Source organism: Bombina bombina, chromosome 2 (genome assembly GCF_027579735.1).
Source record: "Bombina bombina isolate aBomBom1 chromosome 2, aBomBom1.pri, whole genome shotgun sequence".
NCBI lineage: Eukaryota > Metazoa > Chordata > Amphibia > Anura > Bombinatoridae > Bombina > Bombina bombina.
In genome coordinates this window covers 975783061-975798513 of record NC_069500.1, presented here as the reverse complement: position 1 = coordinate 975798513, position 15453 = coordinate 975783061, and the positions used below count along the sequence as shown (strand labels likewise).

At 38.9% G+C, this 15453-nt stretch overlaps 1 protein-coding gene across 2 annotated transcripts in view; it reads right to left on the bottom strand.

Annotated features, from left to right (window-relative positions):
- NFKB1 (nuclear factor kappa B subunit 1) overlaps positions 1-6645 on the bottom strand; it is a 287360-nt gene extending 280715 nt beyond the window's left edge. The window contains exon 1 of one of the 2 annotated variants that reach the window (XM_053703496.1): positions 6380-6645. The gene's annotated coding sequence lies outside the window, so the exon portion shown is untranslated. The remainder of the gene's footprint in view (positions 1-6379) is intronic. The other variant, XM_053703495.1, reaches the window with a different exon arrangement.
- Positions 6646-15453: the final 8808 nt, after the last annotated feature.

Below are 15453 nucleotides of genomic sequence, written 5' to 3'. Positions count from 1 at the left end.
AAGCAGAAACTGTCGCTGATCCAATAAGCAGCACTAGTTGCACATCTGAGTCATACGGCTTCACTGCTGAATGGATCAGTGTCGGGTTTCACTTGGGACCAGAAGTGCACCCTGGGTCTCAAACGGCACTTCTACTGTGTGATTAACCCCTTTGCGGAGGTAAACACACAGAAAATGGTTGATAGTCGTAAAATGACATGCACTGACGGATTAGAGAATATAATTTTTTTTAACTATTATGGCCCTTTAACAGTGCTGTGGGGAGGGGAATCAGCTCAGAAAGTGCCCCCTCCCCATGGGATAACAACACATCTTTATCTGCCCTAAGTGCATTACACTTAAAGGGTTAAGATACAAAAAGCAAAGCACAAGAGTGGATACAAATGATAGAAAAATTGAGACATCTTAAAAGTAGACTGAACTGATTTTATTACATAATGAAGTAGTCAAAGCAAAATTAATATATATAGCAATACAGTCACTTCTGGTGTAAAGTTGATCATAAATCTACTACAGCAGTATGTTAGCAAGGATTAAAGGGAAAACACAGTCATAACTAAAATGGATTAGAAATAATGTTGCAATATACAAGTACTGTATTAGTAAAATTGCTTCTAGTAAAGAATCATGTGTTTTTACTGCAAACAACATATATATGAAGCATTAGGTTATATGATGCGTGTACCCACACTGACAGCTCACAAAGCCTACAAAGATGTGTTTTACATCGGCGTTTGGCACCAACCCAAAGTGCAACACAATCAGTTTCCTGAACAGGCACAAAATGTTAATGTGCATGCACAAGGCATATATACATATGGCATATATACATATGCTTGGTATGTGAAGTGCTCAGTAAAAGCTATCCCCAAAATAGTGATACCGTTACTATGCTAATGCATGTGCACTGCAAACGTGCTTGCAACAATGTGCATGTGGGTCATAACTGCCAACATGAATGTTCATGTCTGCATTAAACATATTCCAGAAGTTCTTGAAATTCAACCTATATTTGGCCGTAGTTTCCAGCAGGAAAGGAGTAGGGCATGAACTCTCAGACACAAGGAAAGTAAGGCCAGCTTATAAGGCTCTTGACAAGCAAAGATATAAGAGGCATGATTTGGATAGAACATACAATTTTAAACAACTTTCCAATTTACTTCTATTATCAAATTTGCTGAGCTAGAAACTTCCTACAAAATAGCCATAAAGCCATATAAGAATTTTAACCTTTCAGAAGCAATCGTTTGTATGAAGTTTCTTATGCTGGGACGGTCTTTTAGCAGCCACTACTATCCACCCACTTCCTCTGAGAGCGTTGCACTAAAACCTGCCCTTCACTCTAAATGGAATAAAAATTGTTGACAAAACGATTACAAAATAAATTCGTACCCAAATGCAGGGAAGTCTGATACAGATCTACTTGATATGGTGACCAATATAGAAATGAGTTAAAAAAAAATGTTCCAGTGTTTAAATGGCCCCCTTGACGATCTCAATTCAGTGGGTATGCACAAAATACCGTGCACAAGCATGAAACCTCTTGCTCGACACAGATACAAGTACTTTCAACAAAAGCTTTGGTGACAATTACGACACGAAGAGGAGGAGCCTGGTGGCAATTTGAAAACGGCCGGAGGCTGCAAAAAAAAGTAAATAAAAAACTATATATGCGATATCCATGGGTTAAAGGAACATTACATGAGGAGTAACCACTAAATCAAAATAAGTTAGTGCATATTTTGTTGACTGCCCCTTTAAGGACATTTCTATCTTTTTATTTGATATTCTTTATGAAATTAGTTTCTTTCAGGAATCCAATGTGCTCATGTGCCACCAAAAGAAGGATACACTGACAAGAGAATGTGCCAGGTGCAGGGTTAAAGTGACATTCTAGAACATGCACTATTGAGGCTCCAACTATATGGGAAAGAGAACAATACATATATTCTTCCTACAATGGTGCAGCATGTGCACAGTCAGTTATTTTAACTAGATAGGTGCATTTGGAGGGTTTGGATCCTTACGAATGCAGAAGAAGGCGGCACTCGTGCCGTTCAGCGATTTTCATAGCCAAATTTATTCTTGTGAAACTGCAACACACTAGGATCTATGCAAATCCAGATCCTAGTGTACTGCAGTTTCACAAGAATAAATTTAGCTCAGAAAATACCTGAACAGCACGAGTGCCGCCTTCTTCTTCTGCATTCGGAAGTATATAAAATCTCCAAACGCACATAGCTACGATTAATGCGATCCTTGTCTTGGAAAAAAATAAAGATTGATTTTTTTTCAGTTCTGAAACCCCCTCCTAGTGTGGGACTTTTTTCTTTTAAATGTGTCATAAGATTGTTCTTCAGTCACAACCCGCTTGATCACGCACATCTATGTAGCGCTGTTGGCTGCTTTATCCAGTGAGGAAGCACGCTATGTTTAAAAGGGACCGCAAAGTCAAAATTAAACTTTCATGATCATGATAAAGCATGCAGTTTTAAACAACTTTCCAATTTACTTTGTTCTCTTGGTATCTTTTATTGAAGTGTAAAACTAGGTAGGCTCGCAAGAGCTCAAGAGTGTGCACGTGTCTAGTTTTACACTTCAATAAAAGATATAAAGAGAACAAAGAAAATGTGATAACAGAAATAAATTGGAAAGTTGTTTAAAATTACATGCTCTTTCCAAATCATAAAAGTTTATTTTTTACTTTACTGACCCTTTAAGTGAACAGTACACTTGAGAGGGCTGTGAATGAAGAACAACCTTGTGACACGTTTTTATTAAAGCACCTCACCAGGAAGGAGGGTTTGGGGATTATTAGGAAAGACTTTTTCATGGCTGAAAAATAAAATACATTTTTTTATTTTAATCAATATCTTTATTTTTTATAACGTAGGAAAAATGCTAAAATAACTGATAGTGCATATGCTGCATAATTGTAGTAAGACAAATGCATTCCTTTAAACACATAGGTAAAGCCCCATTGAACATAGCAAGTGATGGATGGAGTTGTACAATTGTCTGGCCTATTAGCTCCCCAACTGTTCTCTGCAGCATCTGACCAGGGCTTTAAACATGTGCTTAACCCCTTTGCAGAGGTTAAAAACATAGAGACACAGGGGCCAATTTATGAAGATGAGGGCGGACATGATCCGCTGTAGCGGATCACGTCTGCCGACATTGATAATTTATCATTGCACATGATTACTTGTGAAATGCTTGTGTAATGCCGCCCCCTGAAGATTCACGGCCCATCGGCCGCTAGCAGGGGGTGTCAATTATGATTGCTGTCCTCCGCCTTAGAGGTGGCGGACGAGTTAAGGACTTGTGTTTCCGGCGAGCCTAAAGGCTTGCGTGTAAACAGCTGCATTCTCTGCTACATAAATCTCCCCCATAGTGTCAACAGTGTAATAACTGCATATTATATAATGACTTAGAGCAGGGGTCATCAATTGTGGCCCTCCAGAGGTTTTGGAACTACATTTCCCACAATGCTCAGCCAGCTGAAATGCTAGCTGAGCATGATGAGAAATGTAGTTCCAAAACCTCTGGATGGCCACAATTGATGACCCCTGTTAGAGCATGCCATTTTTGCACTAGAATGTCCTTTAACACATACAGTGACCAAAAAGATTATGCTAAAAAATACTCAAACAAAATAGAATGTTAATGAAATTGGAAAAAAAATTGAACGCTGGATTGATTCTTTATAGTAAGATTACCACTTTTTTCTTCTGCCTTATCTATCACTTATCGTTTTTTTTACATCTACATGCTGCTGACAAATCATATGAAACCTAGGAACCAGCCACTCAATTTAGTACACCCATTCTGTTTTACATAAATGGAATATTCCAAAAAGTTAGAAGCTGGAAGTAAAATTATGTATTAAAAAACCCTGATCTGACAATACTGTATAAAGATGCTAAATGTACAAGCTAAAATTTTAACATTCTGGTCTTGAAATGTTTCATTTACTTGAGCAGATACTTTTATGTCATTCTAAAACTTAAAGGGACATAAAATAACAATATTAAAATGTTCTAAAGGACCAGAGCATTTTATTATTACACTATTGCTTGGACAGAAATAGGTTTCTTAACCCCTCATGAAAAAGATTAAACACATTGTTAAAGTCAGGGCCATCAATGTACTGCTGATCTTCAGCTGATCCTAATGACTACTCACATATGCCACCCCTGATTGGCTCAGCGGTTATGTTTAGCACTGCGTTGCTGGTCTTTAGCTTACTTTAACTGTGTGCTCAGCCCCTTTGCTGGGGTTAAACATATTGTTTGTCTCAAGCAATAGTGCAACACTTTAATGTCTCCTGTTCTACCAATCTGCATTCAATTCAGTGATCTAAAGTCACTGTGAATTTAAATGACCACTAAATAAAGTAGAATTGCATAATTATCAAGTGCATAATAAAAAGACAATGCAATAACACTTACTCTGTATGTCACCAAACCAGTAGATTTTTTTCTGCCAAATTTATTTCCCCCCCCCATTCGCCAGCTCCCTGTACCATGTGACAGACAGCCAATCACAGGCCAGTATACCTATAACCTGTGAGCTTGTGCACATGCTCAGTAGGAGCTGGTGCCTCAAACAACTGTGCTTGTAAAAAGATTGTGCAAAATTTGATAATGGAAGTAAATTTGAAAAAATTCTTTAAAATTGTTTGCTCTTTCTGAATCATGAAAGTTTAATTTTGACTTGAGTGTCCCTTTAAATCATGATGGCTGCACTAACACCATAATTTATGCATTTTGAACCGGCTCATTTGGGGAACTTTAGAGCAACAAGCCTCAGACTATTATTACTTCTGGAAATTGGAAATACAGTTTCACAGACGGAAATATGGGCCATTAAAGTGACATGAAACCTAAAATCTTTCTTTTGTTATTCAGATAGAACATACATTTTTAAACAACTTTCCAATTTACTTCTATCTAATTTGCTTCTCTTGGAATCCTTTGTTGAAAACTATACCTAGGTAGTCTCAATAGCTGATTGGTGGCTGCACATATATGCCTCTTGTAACTAGCTCCCAGCAATGCAGTGCTGCTCCTTCAAGAAATTATACCAAAAAAAAACAACAACAAAAACGGATAATAGAAGTAAATTGGAAAGTTGTTTACAAATGGATGCTCTTTTGAATCATGAAAGAAAATGTTGGGCTTTTATTGTCCCTTTAAGGGTCCATTATAGTTGAAAAATGACTGCTCTAATTCGTTAGAACATGTGAATTTAAAACTAGTAACACTACACCTCTATGTGTTTGACCCTGCACATTTTTGTAAAACATAAACATATCTATTGATCGTGATAATATAACATTCCACAATAGCAACTCTCCACTCCTAAAGGGACATTTTAGTTCAAAAATGTTATGGTCTAATTCATTGACACATTTACCCCCCCCCCATGGGTTAAACACATAGTAAAAGACCACCCAGGAGCTGCAGAGAACTGATAACCACAAGCAGAGAATGCCACTGATCCAATCAGCAGCGTTAGTAATGCATAACACAGCTGTGCACCTAACGTTGCTGATGAAATCAGCTGCAGTTACCGCTAAGGGCCAGCTCCAGAACAGTGTTTTGACTATGTGTTTAACACATTTTAAGAGTTGAGCGTTTCGCTATTGTGGAATGTAATTTGTCATCTATCATGTTGTCACGATAGATAGATAGATAGATAGATAGATAGATAGATAGATAGATAGATAGATAGATATGTTACAAAAATGTGGAGGCACATTTTAACCATACTACAAGAACCAAGATGGGTTGCAAGCTCTTAACTGTCTTATGCCCTGTATAAAAGCATGTGTTTTCTTTTATTACTACAACACTACAAGAGTTATATGTTGCGGGTAACTATTCTTCCCCCCCATTATGAGTACTTGTAAGTAGCAGCAGAGACAATGAACTGTCATTACAGTACTTTTATATTTTTATTTTAATGCAGATACATGCAGTATTTGCGGATGCACTACCATACACCATGCAGGTCAGACATTTTACAGTCCTCTTACAATTCTGTAGGCTGTTAAACCAAAAAAACAACAATAATAATAATAATTTAAAGAAAAACTCACTTTGACTGAAACTATATGACATTTCTTATGAGTCAGGAAATATAACTGAACTGACTTTACAGCCAGTGCAGACATTAGTAAACAGCAGTCTAGCTATGAGAAATTGTCTCATCATGGACCTGTGCCCTGCATGTATACAGTATATGAGGAACTACATCCAGCTTAGCGCCTCTGAGAAGCTGCTGATAAGAAACACTTCACTGCAGATGTAACATTTGACTTGCATCATGACATGTGGCTTCCATGCTATTCAAAGAATAAAGACACTTGACTTACCACTACGTGAGTCCTGTCCTTCACAATGTTCTTAGTGATAACAAGTATTCCCCAAGCAATAAATAAGTGCTGAGTGTCTGCTGTCTAGTTCAGAAGATAAGTGACCTGGGATGGACAGCACCTGGACCCTGGTGCCCTCCTAGATGCCCATAGCGGCCAATGCCAGTAAACTAAAAACGCAGTTTCCTACACTTTATTCTACTCTATCTTCTGATTCTGTTTCCTTGTTTTCTCTGTCCTATGGGCGGGTTTTACTGATGAGATCACAAAACTATAAGTTTCTCCTCCTCCCACTTTCTCTCTCGCTTGGCTGAAGGTGGTTGTGTAGCTTCTGCCCTTCTCTATAAAGAAGTTGTTTTCACTTCCTGGCTGGAAATTCCCAGTGTGTCACTGTGATGAGAGGGAGGGTGTTGCTAACTGAATTCGTTTTCAGTGCAATGCTAGTCTTTAAATAAATTTCAGCAGCATAAACCTAGATCAAGTTAGAACAAGTGAACAAAACAATGCTCAATTATAAGTGTGTAGTTTATTTTTAAAGGTTAGCGTTAAGCTAGAGTTTTACTTTGTAGTTTTTATAGATGATCTAGCGCACACCGTGCAGGGTTTTTAAAGGTGACTTTTTTCTTGACATTGGAGACGTTAGAATGCTAACATAACATACACAAATTGTATACGTGACACAGCTCTTAAACATAGAGAGAAAAAGGTCAAATCTGAGTTTAGCATCCTAAGTTAATTGTTTGGCCATACAGCAATATTTTTGGGGTTCCGATAAGCAATATTTTAGAGTGCAAAATCCCTGTTTTTCCCATGGACTTTCCTCAGCCAGCTCTAGTCTGCTCACCTACATGGATGGATACACTGTATGAAACCCTAAGCCTACATACATGATGTGTGTGTATGTGTACCTGTATGCTTTACTCAAATATTTAAAGTGTCTGTGTGTACCTGTATGCTTTACTCAAAGATTTAAAGGGATGGTCTAGTAAAAATTAAACTTTCAAGATTCAGATAGAGCATTCAATTAAGCAACTTTTTAATTTACTCCTATTATCAATTGTTCTTTGTTCTCTTGGTATCTTTATTTGAAAAAGCATGAATGTAAACTTAGGAGCCGGCCCAATTTTGGTTCAGTGCCTGGGTAGTGCTTGCTGATTGGTGTCTAAATGTAGCTACCAATCAGCAAGCGCTACCTAGGTTCTGAACCAAAAAATGGGACGGCTCCTAAGCTTACATTCTTGCTTTTTCAAATAAAGATACCAAGAGAACAAAGAAAAATTGATAATAGGAGTAAAATAGAAAGTTGCTTAAAATTGCACGCTCTATCTGAATCATGAAAGTTTCATTTTGACTATACTATCCCTTTAAAGGGATAGTAAAGTCCAAATTAAACTTTCATGATTCAGATAGGGCATATCATTTTAAACAACTTTCTAATTTACTTTTATCATAAAATTGTTATTCTTAGTCGAAAACTAAACTCTAGGTCGGCTCATATGCTAATTTCTAAGCCCTTGAAGGATGCCTCTAATCTAAATGCATTTGACAGTTTTTCACAGCTAGAGGGCGTTAGTTCATTTTTTTTATATAGATAACACTGTGCTCATGCACATAAAGTTATTTTAGAGTCAGTACTAATTGCCTGAAATGCAAGTCTGTCAAAAGATCTGAGATAAGGAGGCAGTCCGCAGAAACTTAGATACAAGGTAATTACAGAGGTAAAAAGTATATTTATATAACATTGTTCGTTATCCATAACTGTGGAATGGTAAATAAAAAGATTTTCTTTCTTTTCAAATAATAACATTTTTGGTGTTTACTATCCCTTTAACCTCTAAACCAGCACCTATGCACCACAATCAGCTAACTATTAACCTTTATGTCCCTAACTATAAACCACTATGCTGCATACCCACCACAAGTATCTAACTATTAACCCCTATTCCACCATATACCCACAGCAAGTATCTAACTATTAACCTCTATGCTGCCATATACCCACTGCAAGTATCTAACTATTAACCCCTATGCTGCCATATACTCACCGCAAGTATCTAACTATTAACCTCTATGCCGCTATATACCCACCACAAGTATCTAACTATAAACCCCTATGCCGCCATATACCCACCCCAATCAACTAACTATTAACCCCTATGCCGCCATATACCCACCGCAATCAACTAACTATTAACCCCTATGCCGCCATATACCCACCCCAATCAACTAACTATTAACCCCTATGCCGCCATATACCCACCGCAATAAACTAACTATTAACCCCTATGCCACCATATACCCACCCCAATCAACTAACTATTAACCCCTAAGCCGCCATATACCCACCGCAATCAACTAACTATTAACCCCTATGCCGCCATAAACCCCAAATGCAAACTAACCTAACACCTAACCCCCCTCTAAACTAAACCCCCTAAGTTAGAAATATTTTTTAAAAATCTAAGTAAAAAATGTAAAAAAAAAAATAACCGCCAAACCCCAAACAAAACCTACTCTACCTAACCCCCCTCTAAACTAAACCCCCCTCTAATCTAATCCTACTAGATTACAAAAAAAGTTTCAACATTAAAAAAAAGCTAAGTTACAAAAATAAATTAACTACATTAAAAAAAATCATTATACCTAGCACTAAATTACATGCCCCATGAAAACAATAAAAACAAAACCTAAACCCTAACACTAAAATAAATTACAATAGCAAAGGGGCCTTTTGTAAGTCATTGCCCTGGAGGGATCTTAGCTCTTTTGTGGAAAAAAAAGGTTACAAAACCCCCACCTACATTAAAGTAACCCCGTAAAATAACAAATTCTAACTGTAAAAATCTAGCCTACAAAATAAAATTTATAATAACAAACCCTATTCTAAAAAAATGTAAAAAACATTAAAAAAAACCTATCTAACCCCAAAAGCGTTACTCATAGTTGACAGGGACTCCGACTTCTTTTGATCCGACATTGGGCCCTCTTCATTCAAGGTCCAGAGCCCCAACTTCCCTGCAGCGGAGGCCACCACTTTTGCTGCCTCCGCTCCTCAATCTTCTGTTCTTCGGCTCTCTTCAGGGAGCCCTGGTCTTCATGTGGTCGCCGCCGCACACTGAAATGCTGGAAGCCTGGAACCCCAATATATAGGGGTATCACTTCATTCCAATTGGCTGATTTAAAATCAGTCAATCACTATTGACTGATTTCAATCAGCCAATAACAAAAACTTTTTTTAAATTTAATTATTAAATTATTATTAATTATCCTTTCTATTGGATGATTAGAATTTAAATTTAAAAAAGTTCTTGCTATTGACTGATTCAAATCAGCCAATAGGGATTGACTGGTTTTGAAATCAGCCAATCAGAATTAAGTGATATACCTATAAATTGCGGTTTTGTGCTTCCGGGATCTAAGTGTATGACGACGACCGCATGAAGACCATGGCTCCCCAAAGAACAGAAGATTGTGGAGCAGAGGTGTCTTTTTATTTAACGAATAGGGTCTTTTATTTTTTATTTTATTTTGCAGGCTAGGTTTTTTACAGTTAGATTTTATTATTTTGGGGGTTGGGGGTTACTTTAATGTAGGTGGGGTTTTTGTAACTTTTGTTTTTGCAAAAGAGCTAAGATCCCTTTAGGGCAATGAACTAAAAAAGGCAATTTTAAGGGCTATTGTAAACTATTTTAGTGTTGGTTTAGGGTTTTTATTTTATGGGGCATGTAGTTTAGTGTTAGGTATTGTGATTTTTCTTTTGGATAATGGAGTTTCTTTTTTTTGTAACAGCTTTTTTTGTTGTAAATTAGTGGGGTTAGTTTAGGGGGGGGGAGTTAGTTTAGAGGGGGGTTATTTTAGATGGGGGTTAGGTGTTAGGTAAAGTAGGGTTAGATTTAGTTTGGGTTTTTGTGATTTAGGTTATTTTTAATTTTTGTACTTTTTTTTTTTTAAATATTTCTAACTTAGGGGGGTTAGTTTAGAGGGGGGGTTAGGTTTTAGATTAGTTTGCATTTGAGGTTTATGGTGGCATAGAGGTTTATAGTTAGCGACATAGGGGTTAATAGCTAGTTGATTGCGATGGGTATGTGGTGGTTTAGAGGTTAATAGAAAGATACTTGCGGTGGGTATGTGGCGGCATAGGGATTAATAATTAGTTTATTGCAGTGGGTATATGGCGGCATAGGGGTTAAATGTTAGTTAATTGCGGTGGGTATATGGCGGCATAGGGGTTAATAGTTAGACACTTGCGGTGGGTCTGTGGCAGCATAGGGGTAAATAGTTAGATACTTGTAGTGGGTATATAGCGGTGTAGGGAGTGAACAGTTTTTTTTTGGTGGGTATATGGGGGCATATTGATTTATAGTTAACAAAATAGGGGTAGAGTTAGTTGATTGCGGTGGCATAGAGGTAAATAGTTAGTTAATTGCTGCGGGTATATGACGGCATAGGGGATAATAGTTGATTGTGGTGGGTACATGGCGGCATAGGGGTTTATAGTAAGCGACATAGGGGTTAATAGTTGATTGTGGTGGGTATGTGGCAGATTAGAGGTTAATAGATAGATCCTAGCGGTGGGTATGTGGCAGTTTAGAGGTTTATAGTTAGCAACTAGAGGTGGGTATGTGGCGGTTTAGTTCTTTATTAGTATAGTGTTAGTGGGATACTTCAGTTTAGGAGTTTTACAATTAACGGTTAGGCAGATGGCAGTTTTATTCTAGGGATCCTTTTACTATACATGTATGTATTGGGTACTTGTAAAGCACGGCTAATTACTCGTAAGGGTCTCAAGGCGCTGCTCATTTTATCGATCTCGGAAGGATGAAAGGCTGAGTGAACCTCGCCGGGGATTGAACTTGCAACCCTTGGGTTACCAATATGGTGTGTATAATAAACGCCTCTCAGCAATGCTGCTATGTCGGGAGCTTGGCTCGACATAGCGGCAGATACCTTCGAATATTTTGCAGCCTCGTAGCACTTTCGATCATCAGGGCCTAAGTCTTTACTCTTTTTCTCTTCTCTCTCTCTCCTTCCCTCTCTCTTCACTCTCTCTCTTCACTCTTCTTTTTGTCTTCTCTCTCCCTCTACTCTCTATGTCTCTCCATTCCCCCTCTCTCTGTCTCTCTAGTGTGTCCCGACACACAGTTTGGAAAGCACTGCTCTATTCACTCTACTCTTTTCCAATCTCTTCTCTCTCTCTGTTTTCTTTTTCTCCACTCTGTCATAAAGTTATTTTTCCTCTAAAATTTCTAATTTATCTCTCGCTGCCCCCCTCATTTTTCTCTCTCTCCACTTTCTTTATCTTGTTTCTTTATACAGTGTCTACTCTCATTCTCTCTCTCTTTTTTGTCTTCTCTCTCTCTACTCTCACATTGTCTCTTTTCTTTCTCTTCTCTCTTCTTTTTAATCTTTTCTTTCTCTCCATTCTGCCCTTTTCTACTGTCTCTCTCTTTCATGTCTCTCTTCTCCCCTTTCTCTCTTCTACCCCTCCACTGTTTAATTCTCACATTTTCTCTTTTTTTCTTTTTACATTCTTTTATCTCTCTCTCCTTTTTTTCTATTCTCTTGCTTCCTACTTTTGTCTATCTCTCCTCTTTAGTATCCCCTCTCATTTCTCTCTGTTCACTCGATTCACCCTTTCTTCTCTCTTCTCTTTTTCTCCTTTCTATCTACACTCTCCCTCTCCTTTCGCAACATGTTTTCTCTGTCATTTTCACTATTAACTCTCTGCTTTCTGTCTCTTACTCCATTTTTCTTTCCACTTTCTCTATTGTATTGTCAATCTTTTACTTATCTCTATCTCTTCTTTCTCTCCCTGTCCCTTCTCTTTTTTCTCTCCCCTCTCTTTTCTCTTTCATTTATATCTCTCTCCTTTCTCTCTTCGTTTTCTTCTCTCTCCTTTCTGTTTTTCTTCTCTCTCTCTCTCTCTCTCTCTCTCTCTCTCTCTCTCTCTCTCTCTCTCTCTCTCTCTCTCTCTCTCTCTCCAATCTGTCTTAAAGGGACAGAAAAGTGAAAAATAAACTTTACGATTCAGATAGAGCATTGAATTTTTAAATAACTTTCCAAATTACTTTTATTATCAAATTTGCTAAGTTCTCTTGGTAATATGAGTTCTCTCCACCCCTATCCCATCTTTCTTCCTTTTTTCTGTTTATCATTTTCTCTATTTAATCTCATTACTTCACTCTCTCTCACTCTCTCTCACTCTCCCTCGCTTTCTCTTGCTATCTCACATTTTCATGCTCTGTCTTTTCACTTTCCTCTCTCTCTCCATTCTCATTTCTCTTTCCCTACTCCTCTCTCTTCTCTCTCTCTCCTTTATCTCTTTCTCTTCTCTCTCTATCCCTCTAACTCTCCTCCCTCTCACTCTTCATTTCCCTTTTCTCTCTTGATCATCCTCTCATAAAACACATTGGGCTAGATAACAAGTGGAGCGCTAATTATCGCTCCCACTCCCTCATTAACATTGCTAGACCTCTGCTTTTTTCACATGTCAGATACTGCGCATATTACAAAGTTGAAAGTAAAACGTGTTCGCTTGTGCACTAACACGACGCACACAAAAAGCCTAACTTTTAATATCACAATCACGTTAACATAGTCCCCCATACACTTTTACCTTTGTGATTAACTTATATCTAAGCCTCTGCAGACTTCCCACTTATTTCAGTTCTTTTCCCAGACTTGCATTTTCAGTTCTGACTCATAAATAACTCCACGGGAATGAGCACAATCTATATGGTGCACATGAACTAGCGCAGTCTAGCAGTGAAAAACTGTCAAAATGCACTGGGATAAGAGGAGGCCTTCAAGGGCTTAGAAATTAACATATGAGCCTACCTAGGTTTAGCATTCAACAAAGAATACCAAGAGAACAAAGCAAATTTGATGATAAAAGTAAATTGGAAATGTGTTTAAAAGTGCACGCCCTGGACTTCCGGTGGGCGGGCCAGCTGAACAGACGTCTCTGAGCAGAGCTCCGCTGGTCGGATCATACTGGCATCAAAATTCAGCAATTTGCTGCTGGGCCCCGCACGACAGACTTGCTGGGCTTTTGTATAACACACGGTGCCGGCTGTCTATACTAGTGCGCGAAGAGAGCACCGTCAATTTCGGCAACCGGAGGCCACAGACTGTTAGGCGCAATATTTTTAACCGGCGCCATCTTGGATTTTACCTGACTGCAGTTAATCACACCGGGAGACTGGGGGCAAGAGAGACGGAACCCCTCCAGACTTCAAAGCTGCAAGCAAGCTGGACATAGCACCGCAGATTGCTGTGAGTACCGCTATTAAAGCTGTCCCAACTTCGGCTACGCTATAGGGGAAACCCAAAAATAAGGGCCTGCTGAGCGGGGAAAAATATCACGGAGAAGGGCAGAGAGGGGAGCATCACCACAGGCAAAATTTTTATTTGTAACGGCAAAGTGGACTGTGTAAATGGGCTATAAAAAACTCCTCTTCCTCTGAGACTTCATAGAGAGACAACTTTAAAGGGGAAGATAACCAAAGTATGATTCTGTTTGCATGGTAGAGGGAACAGTGAACATTGAACTGCAGCCTTTGCTCACAGATTGCAGGGACTTTATGACAATTATATAGAACCTGTACCCTACCACATACACAACAGCATCAGACTACAGAATCAGGCACATAAAGGAAGAAAAAAGAAAAAAAAGAACCCTCCTGGATTCTCTTTCCACACACCACAACGGTTAACATTTCAGCATAGTGCAACAAGCACATAGACATCAGACCTTCTTGCCCACATGAAAGTGGATGAATATTTTCACAAACTCTCTTCAAACACTGAGGCTAGTATGGCTCACAGAGCAAAGACCACTGAGAGGAAACAACATAAAGCTGTTGCTGAGGTCCAGGTTGAAAGCCCAACTCGAATAGAACACTCAAACCACACAGGTTTAGACCATGGCTCTCTCCTTCAAGAGCTCAAGTCCTTCTTTCTCCCCAAAATGGACTCCCTCCAAGCAGGAGTAGACAACTTGACGAGTGAGGTGAGGCAGTTCTCCTCGTGTCTGAGTTCAGCTGAATCCCGCATCTCAGAAATGGAGGATAGACAATTTGCCTCAGATACAACACTTAAACAAATAGTTAAAAAGAATCAAATCCTTCAAGAGCGTATTGACGACTTGGAAAATAGAAGCCGTCGTAATAATTTGAGAATAGTGGGGGTTCCAGAGTCAATCAAAGGAAAAGACTTACTAGAATTTTCGGCCCTCACATTCCCTAAAATGCTGGGCATACCTACTGACATTCTGCCCATAGATGTAGAAAGAGCCCACCGTGTGGGGCCAGAGAGAACGTTAGACCATGCTAAAATGAGGCCTAGGCAGGTTATATTTAAATGCCTGAACTTCCAGGAGAAGCTACGGATTTTGCGAGCATACAGGTTGCATAAAGAAGTTCTATATAACGGATCAAGACTCTTGCTCTTTCAAGACTTCTCCATGGAGGTCACCAAGCAGAGAAAAGAGTTTGCCCCCTACTGCTCCCAGCTACATGAGCAAGGCCGACAAGTGGCCTTATTATACCCAGCTAAACTCCGTCTGCAAACACCACATGGCACCAAGTTCTTCCACACACCGCAAGCCTTGAAGAGCTATCTTGCTGCTGAGAACCAAAAACCACCTACCTGAGGAGACTTTGACAATCATGATTCTTCCTCGCGCTCATTATCAAAGTTCTTTTTTTGAAAATGAAAGGACCTTGTTTCTGTTTGGTTGCCTTTTGGAGCAACCACGATCCCTGTTCACAGATGAAGATAAGATCCAAATGGGACGTTGCCTCTTTTATGGGGTCAGAGACTGAAACCCTCAGGATCCTGGTTTGGTATTGTTTTTCTCTAATGTTTGCTATCTTACATATTATAGGAAAAGTTAATCTTGTTTTTAAAAATGTTTATGTTTATTTGTTCCGACATGGGTCCACAACATTGATATCCATAAGGGGAGGTGTATACTATGGCCAGAAACTGACAGAGTCCACTCAAATAGTCCCTCATGATTATGTTAATAAGTGCCAAACCGAGCTACCATCTAGGTATGAAGGCCCTGGGCT